Genomic DNA, 9,628 nt, shown 5'->3' on the forward strand with positions numbered 1-9,628 from the left:
TCTCCCGCAGAGCTCCAGCTCCTGCAGCTGCCAGAGGGGAACTGCAGGCTAGGCTCCGGCCTGGGCTGTTTATAAAGGCCCAGCCCACTTCAGCTGACCAACATTAGTTGCCCTGGCAACCCCCACCTGTGTTGCCCTATTAATTGGCTGCTGTCTTTATTACTGTTGCTAGTAGCAAGCACTCTAGTGCTCTGCTACAGAGATATTTGAATGATTTTATAAAAAAGACCTTTTCTACCTCCCCTTTAAGAGTGACTTTGGAAACTGCTGCCACCTTGTGGTTAGAAACAGAAAGTGCATGCATATGGGAAAAATGCAGCCATACCAAGAGTATAATTAATACCCCCTTGAAATCCTTGAGGTTGAATTTGAGCCATTATCCTAACAGACTATTAAGGGTTTTGTTGAAGTTAGGATTTTTCCTTTGTTCTTTGATTTGTTTTGACTTTTTGATAAAAAGATGGCTTTCATTTATAAATTGGAGTTTAAGGTAAAGTAACTGTGTTTATACCCAAGTTTTTTGTGTTATTGCCCATTGTAACTGTTATCGTTTCCCAGGTTCCTGCACCATAAACCAGTACTAGCTGAGTCATGCACATTGGCATGACAGTTGCATGGATGCAGTGCTAGATTTTTTAGGCTGTATTCCAGGCCTCTCTGAATCTAGTGTTGTGAACAGAAACAGTCATAATATTGTTTCATTTAGAGCTAATGTAGGCTTATTGTGTTTGGTGGAGTAAAGAGTTTATTTAAATTCAATAGATTAATACAAAAATAACATAGGAAGGGACCTCAAAAGATCATCTAGTCCAGGGAGGGCCAATGTTTCTGGCAGGTGTGCAATGAATTAACCCTACACCCTCCCTGCATGACACTCTGATCCCCTTCCCATGATTGATTTGCTGCTCTGCTTCCTGATGCCTGCATTATCTGCTACTGTGCTGCCTGCCTTCTGCCTAATCTGCCATGTGCCACAGAGGCTGTTTGTGCCACTTGTGAAACTCATCCTGCAGGATGGCTACCCCTAGTCTGGTCCAATCCCCTGCTGAAGGCAGGATCATCCCTGTCGAAGATGACCAAGTGTTTTATTACCTGCTCTTAAAAGCATCCAGTGATGGGGATTTCACAACCTGTTCCTGGACTTGACCACCCCTGTAGTGAGAGAGGTCTTTCTAATATCCAATCTAAATTTCCAATTTAAATTGTCAGTGCTTCTACTGCCCCTGTGGACACAGAGAACAGTTTGTCTCTGTCCTCTTTGTAACAAACTTCTATGTATGTAAAGATTGTTATCAAATCCCCGCTTCTCCCCTCCAGGCTAAATGATCCCAATTCTTATAACTCGTCTTTGTAAATCATGTTTTCTAGACCTCTAATGATGTTGTTTGCTCTCAACTGGATTGTTTCCCATTTGTTCTCATATTTTACTTTCAGTGGTCAAAACTGGACATGGACTTTAGGAGAGTCATCATCAGTACTGCATAAAGTAAAACAATTACTGGGTGGTAGCAATCCTGTCAATACAGCCCAGTATGCTATTGGCTTTTTTGTACCAAGAGCAAACTGTTGACTCAATTCAGATTCCAACCTGGTAAAATTACACTGACACTGTTGGGATGCATCAGATGTAAGTCAACATGAGATGGACAGGCTGGGTAGAAATCTACAACTCCCAACAGTAGCTGACCTATTATGCCTGAGAGGTATAAAGAGCTATGTCCCTACTTGCTCCAAAAATATATTGTGAGCCATGTTTGATCTGGCTTTCAGAGGTGCTGAGGACTTGTTCATTACTGTACTGTCTGGAAGAAGACTTCAATAACCGATCTTGACTAACATACCTATCTGCTCAGCTATTCTTCCCACAGAGGAATCCTGAAAAAATATTGCAGATGCTAAAGCCACACCCATGAAAAAAACATCCATTTTGAAAGAATTATTTCAGCTTTGCTGCTGTAGGAAAAGATAGAATTAAGGATTTAAACATTTGCCTTTATTTTCAAAGCATGTGTATAAAACAATAAAGTTAGTGGGAACCACACAGAACAGATGGTACCTTGCAGTTTCTTTCTAAAATATTGGCTGTAAATAGCATTCCAGTAAGATAATTAAAAAGTTTACTATAGATACAATAGATACCAGCAGATGCAGTCTCCCAAGGCAAATCATTTCTGTGTGATCATAGATTTGGAAGTGAGGAAAAATTATCATAATTTCAGACTGAGGCATGTAATCTATTCATTTTACATACAGATTCATTATAGAGGGGCTTTCACAACTCCTGGCACAGCTTATTTTGTCATTGGTACTCTTAGCAAGTTTCTTCTTTCATTCCCATAATTTTATTTGACCTGAATTAAAGTGCTGGGTTGTAGCAGAGGAAACAGGGAGCATGGCTTTACTAATCTGCTGAGGTCTCATGATTTTCAGGGCAACTTCAAAGATTTTGATGTATTCACAGTGTATCATAATATCTGCACAGAGGACTAGTATCTCTCCACTATTCCTTGAACTGTGATGGAGCACCTTCAGGACTTGTGCTCCACTGTCTGCACTTGAGGCAAAGTTCCCGTGTGTGTGTGTGTGTGTGTGTAGAGGAAAGTGTATTGACTTTACTGGATGTGACAAAATGAACACAGGCTTGTAGGAGTGTTATACTGCAAAGAATAGTTCATCCCTAGCTGTCTCCAGCTATGCTTTGTTTTCCTATATGCATGCAGACCTCACAGGCTGTGTCCAGATGTGAGTGGGTGTTTGGTTCCCTAGGGACAGCTAGTGGTGGAGCACCTTGTATAGTCAGCAGAGTATAAACAGAGAGAAGTTAGAATGTAAAAGACAAGGGAGAGGGGGAGAGAGAGAGAGAGAGAGAGGAGGGAGGGAGGAGGGAGGAGGGGGCAGTGGGCAGTGGGCAGTGCTGGTGGAGACAAGCAAACAAGCAGTAAACCAATAGGAAAAAAGCAGTCACCAAAGCTAACCCAGGTAATGGGATAAGAATCCGTAGTCCCTGTTTAAACCATGCTTAACACAGGCCAGTTTATGGATGATTACTTGTTCTGCAATTTGCCATTCAAATCAGTTCTTAAGAGTCTAATGTCTGAGAACAGCCACCCTCAGGTCAGCAGTGGAGTGTCTGGGGCAGTTAAAGTGTTCTGCCACAGGCTTATGTGTGTTTCTGTAGCTGATGACAGATCAGTGTTTATTCATTCTGTCACATAAAGATTGCCCTGTCTGTCCAGTGTAGACAGCAGAGGGACACTTCTTTCTTCTTCCATACCGCTGATGTGGATACAGAGCAGCAAGTATAATTTTACATTTAGGTGGATGAGCTAGACAATTGAATCAAGAGATGCAGAGCGTATTCCTGTGATACCTCCATCATATTTGTGGATTGGGCATAGATTTGTTATATGGTCCATGGTCTGTTCTGGATGGTCACAGTTGCACACTGGAGAGTTTTTGATTTTCCATTTGTGCATCAAGTATCTGCATCTCCCATCGTTTGTGCAGATAGTTTAGAGTTGTCCCTGAGTGTCATGGGAGATCAAAGCTGGGGACCTTCTGCATTGGATCTATCACAAAATGTTTATTTGGGACTTCCTGTGAACTCCATTTGGTTTTCCAGGGTTGAAGTCACATTGTTGATGGTTAAATGTGTGGATCTAGAAGGGCTTGCATGACTTTAGGTGATGGTGAAGGGCATCGTTGAGGTTCTGGTGGATGGGAAGATGTTTGTTTTCTTTAATACAATTTATTTCCCCTAGAGTTGCTGCCTCACAACAAATGGCACTGTAAGCAGGTGATGCCATATATGACATTGGTAGAGTTGCAAGTGAATGAATCTCAGATGTTGTAATCCATGTTATTTAGATCAAACTGATTATAGTGGGCTACACCAGCTCCTTACTCATCCACAGCTACACAGCTGAGGTGTAATATCACTTAATTAAATTTGTAATGCATAGGAATTGGGTAGTATCTCTTAAAACCTTTATTTGCCTTCATGGTGTTTTTCTTCTGTTCCAGAAGCCACCAGGACCCTGCTGAAGCAACAGTGCATACCTGTATCTTGGCCTTAAATGTTGTATATGTACATGGTAAAAGCAGTTAATTGGACTCTACAGTACCGGTGCTGTTCCTTCAGACTGTGTGCACTATGTAAAGAGAAAAAGGCAGAGCAATAAGCAGTAAGAACATGTTTCTGAAATAGAGAGTAACTGCAGTCCCAAAGACAATGAAAAGGGAACTATGCTCTGCAACCACTATGCTTGTGAGCAACTTTCTCATTTAGAGAAGATTAGGTGGTTAAAATGTATAGCTGTTTTGGGAAAATAATCTTGGACCATGAACTCAGGAAAACACTGGCCCATGTATACTGAGAAATTGGAGCAGTGTACAATAACTAGCTGATTAGGAAAAGGTGGCTGTTTTACTGAATATAATAGGACTAAAACTTATAAACTGTTGCATAGTTGAATGACTCCTATTAAGCCAGTACTGGAATGTAACTAAGCCTGGTATCCTGTCTGTGATTGATAAACAAAGTTATTTCTATTCTTCTGTGCCCATGAAGTTTCTTTGTGTTATATAGAATTAGGAATGCAACTCTATTTGTTCACATTTGCCTGTGTGTACAAATCAACGGGGGGGAGGGAGGTTTTATTAATAAGTTCTATGGAATTCATTTAAATTCAACTTTTTTTTTTTTGAATAAAAGACGTGCACTTATTTTCAAGGACAACAATGAAAAATGTGTTCTGCTGCATATAGAATTGTTTAAAACAGTCACTTAAGTGGTTACATTAGCCATATTTGACTCCAAGTTTAGATTTCATTTTTGCATGAGAAACTGAACCTGATTTCAAGCATATGAAAATAAAACAACAATAAAAATAACACCAGTGTTTTTAATAGTCTGTGAATACTCATATAAAAGGATTTAGATTATATATGATAATACCAGGGCTCTGGTGCAAAGTCATCAAAAAGTGAGAACAAGTATTTTGCCATGACTTCCCAAAATATTTTCACTACAGCGATATTCACAGGTGCTAATGTAGTGCAGAGCAGTCTCAAGGAAGCTAAGAAGGATCTAACTCACAGGCCTTGGTTCTGTGCTTGTGGACACTCAGCAGAGTGATGTATATGTGCAAAGTGGATATTAGAGTGCCAGAAGAGAATTTTCCAATCATTTGCACTGAATTTTGCATCCACTTTGCAAGATGTAAATGACTGATGATTCATTCATGATGTAAAAATGAATGACGTATGAAGCAGTGATAAGTTAGGTCCTCAGGGGTTAACTGTCCTTCCAAACTTTGTCAACACTGGATAAAAGGTATTGTGAATGAAAGCATGTTATGATATTAAATATGACTTAGGACCTGCTGTAGACAGGTACTAGAACAGCCGGGCAATGTGTTTGTTGACATGATAGTCCTAGCACATTTTCTAATATGGTGCATTTGTCCGGTACAGATGAGACCTCAGCCATTCCAGTGTAAATCAGGACTCAATAAATATAACATATTGTGCATATTGGTTTAATTTATCCCATCAGATAAGATATTTCTTCAGTGTTCTTCACCTGAGGATTTGACTTTTTGAGTTTATACAATCACTGGAATCAGTTTTTCCTAAACTGGAATGCTGTGTTATCTGGGGATGCCCTTTAATATTACAGGAGGATGTTATTAGCTATGGACCAATGACCAAGAGGCCAGTAGCCAAAATAATTAACTATTCAAGGAAAGCAATGAAGCAAAAACACTTACATGTCAGTTAACCAGTTTCTGGACGTACACAATTACTTATTTACTCACATACAACATGCACCTTTTTTCCAAAAATCAGGGTGTGTATCTTAAATGAGGAAACACAGGGAATAGAGGGCCCAGTCCTGGCAGGAGCCAAACTGTTAGGTTCCACTTTGACTTGAGAGGGCAGTCAGCAGTGCCTGCCAAGTCAGCTGAGGGCCCATGCAACTTGAGAAGAAGGGACTGGCAGTTCAGCTCACTCAGCAGCACTCGTGGAGGGCCTGTTTCTGCTGGGGCTGAACTGCCCAGCTCTGCTTCTAAAGCCAGATAAGCACCATGTCCTACATCTAGATGGTTAACAGAAGAGCCACAGGTTTTGTGGCCCCTCTAACCCCAACTACAGCTGCCAGTGTTTTCCCTGCAAAAGTACCAAACTTAATGGTATTTTTAAGGAAAGATCTTTTTTTTCCTTCATTCTGATTTCCAAAAACAAGGTATGTGTCTTATTCAGAGCTGTGTGGTATGCAAGAACATACAGTAATCTTAACTTATCAATTACACTAGCACCAACACCAGGACTATTTTGATTTGTAGGAAGCCCACCCTGTCCTCTTATTCTAAACAACCCCTTTGTTGTTTAATGTTACAATTTGTAAGGTTGGAAGAAGAGAGAGTTTTGACATTTGACATACCAGTAAGTGGAACTATGAGATCAAGATGCTTGGCTTACATAGTCAGCTTCCTTCTAATAATGTAAAACTTATTTCCTACTGTTTTATCAGTTACTTCAAGAGAAGTAGGATTTTGGCATTTTTTCCATCAACTGCAATAAAAACAAGAAGCAAAACTGACTACAGTATTATCACGTCTCACAACTTTATCTTTCACAATTAGACCTTTGCTTAAAGTCCCAGATGAAATCCTGCTATTTTATTAAAATCTGTTTTTGCTAAAATAAGTTTCTAGCCCTCTTGATTGAAAAAAAATCTTGAAAATATGAGGCAAGTACACTGGAAAGGGTGAAAAACCATAAAGCAAATAAAAATAACCCAGTATTAATTTGTAAAATGATCTAATGACTTACTTTTTGAGACTAATTATTTTTATAAGTTTGGCATTGGCAATACTTCAAAAGCAATTAGAAAAATATCACAAATGTTTTCTTTACCAGTTTTTAATATGAACTAAAACTAGAAAACAATGGGACTGAGATTTTCAAAGCTGGTTCAGAATTTTGGGCAGTTGATTACAATGAAAAGAAAGAGTGCTGACAAGTTCTACTGTTCGTGGGTAATATGGCTTTAGTTTACAGTCTGTATGATAGTTTAGATAGCAGAAAAACTAGGTTGTTACGATGTTTTCTTTTTTTAGTCAAGCTTAATATTAACATTTTTTTTCTGTAAATTGTTGAGGGTGGCAGCCTACAACTACTAAAAATATAAAGGTTGGCAAATATTCAGCTGACCAACTGGAAAATGCCAGCTTTCAGAAAGTTAAATGTTTTGTTTTGTTCTGTCAGCAGTACTTCATCCTCTGCTAGAACTTCTATATTTAATTAATTGTTTTGGATGGATGGAATACCACTGCATTCTCAAAGCCAAGGGTGTGGAAAATCAGAAGTAAACCACAATTATCCACTAGCGCTTGATTTAAAAATAAAATAAAAAGAGTAACCACCTCAGGAATGTTGATGGTGAGTGCATTTTTTCCATTCTCAAGAGCCACCAGTAAAAGATAGCACTTTTTTTTTAACAAAAGCTGGAAAGGAGCTTATCACATATTTAATGTATCACAGAGGTAATGCATATCTTTCTTCAACATTCAAGTCTTACAAAATTAGGTCATGTGCAAAAAGAACAGGAGTACTCCAGTTAAAAGTGACAATTCTGTATTTGGAGCACTCTCCCATCAATTCAGTATTTCTACAGGTAGTCGCAGTGTTACAGACCATGGACATGTGTTCTCCTGCCTATAGATGTACACAATAAGTTATTCAGCACAGAACAGATACTGCTGCCCAAAGAGCAATTTGTTCTGCAAGTAATGTGAGAAGCTCCATAACTGAGACATTGTACGCTGCTGTTGTGGGATGTATTTTTTTTTCCTCTGGCAATGATTAGTGATACAGAACATCAGGAAAAAGCTGAAAATATAGTTACATATCCAAGGTAGAACTTGTTAATCATAGCATTTTCACAGAAGTGCTTGTTATCACCACTGTAATTAAAAATGTGTTCATGATTCAAAATAAATGACTATTCTAGGGGTCTGTAACTCAGCCATAAGTATCTAACTTGGCAGTCATAGTCTCAGCCCAGAAGCTGATTTTACAAAATCTAAAGAAAATCTATTAACCTGGTGAAAAAATGAGAAATCTGGATTCTTCTGAGGTTTTTGTAATTCAGAACAGTGCAGTCTTAAAAAAAAAGATTCTCCACTGCTATGCATACTTGTCCCATCATTCACATCTGTACTAGGTGTGTTTTGAAATGTTACTTCAGCAGTTGATAGTATCTTTTAGGGGTGGGCTGGAATGACCCAGCTGGAATCTGAGGCAAGCACTCGGAATACAGCTACTGCTGCTGCTGCTGCTGCTGCCACTTCTCCCAGCCATGGGGCAAGTGAAACCACCAGCCGAAGTCCCCTACACCTGTAGGCCAGATCCAGTGGCTCTGTGAGCCTTGCATTCCTAACCTCTGTACTACTTCATCAGAGTCACAGTGTTTACCTGCTTTAAAGGGGTATAGATAACGATATGCAATGCAAGTCAATAGGGAATACACAGTAATGGTAGGGACCAGTTTTGGTCACGGGCACTAGTGCAATCTCCTAATTTAAATAAAAAATATTCTGTCATTCTTAATGCTGGCACAGACAGAGCCATGAGCCAAGACTATGTGCTGTGGAGTATAGAAGGGTACAGTCTTGGGTAGTGCAAGCAAAGAGAGCTTTACAGCTGGATGACAGTGACCATGAGCTGATCACCTTCACCATCTGCCGTAAAGCAAGTCAGTCAGCAACACTGAAGTCCTTGACTTCAGGAAAGCCAACTTTGACAAGCTCAGGAGGTTTGTCAGTGCGGCCCTAAGGGACCAGGACCCCAGGGAGAGGGGAGTCCAGAAAGAGTGGTTGCTCCTCAAGGGAGCAATCCTCAACGCACAAGCTAAGTCTATTCCATCTCAGAGGAAAGGCAGCAGGAGGGCACAGCAGCTTCCCTGGCTCTCCAGGGACCTAGCAGACCTCCTGAGGCTAAAAAGAAAGGCCTGCAAAGAATGGAGGACAGGATTCACCTCCAAGGAGGAATATTCTACACTGGCCCGTTCCTGCAGGGAGCAAACCAGGAAAGCCAAGGCTGTAACTGAACTCCAACTAGCTTTGAGCATCAAGGACAATAAAAAGTCCTTTTTCAGATATGTGGGGAGCCGGAGGAAAAGCAAGGGCAACATTGGACCCCTGTTGAACCAGATGGGACAAATGATGCCCAGGAAAAAGCCAACTGATTAAATGGGTACTTTGCATTGGTCTTTCATCAGTCCCATGGGACGCCCATGCCCACTACAGGACAGGGAGGTCCGGATGAGGGGGATCCCCTGCCCTCCATCAATGCTGACCTTGTAAAGGAACACCTTGAGAGGCTGGGTACCTTCAAGTCAGCCAGCCCTGACAATCCCCAGGGTACTCAAGGAGCTGTGAGCACCATAGCCCAGCCTCTGGCACAGATTTTTGAATTCCTGGTGCTCTGGTGTAGTGCCTGAAGACTGGAAGAAGGCCAATGTGGTGTCTATCTTCAAGAAAGGAAGGAAAGTGGATCCGGCAAACTATAGGCCCATCAGCCTGACTTCTATCCCGGGGAAGATCTTAGAAAAGTTTATTAA

Source organism: Crocodylus porosus, unplaced genomic scaffold, assembly GCF_001723895.1.
Source record: "Crocodylus porosus isolate Cpor-Errol unplaced genomic scaffold, CroPor_comp1, whole genome shotgun sequence".
Lineage (NCBI taxonomy): Eukaryota > Metazoa > Chordata > Crocodylia > Crocodylidae > Crocodylus > Crocodylus porosus.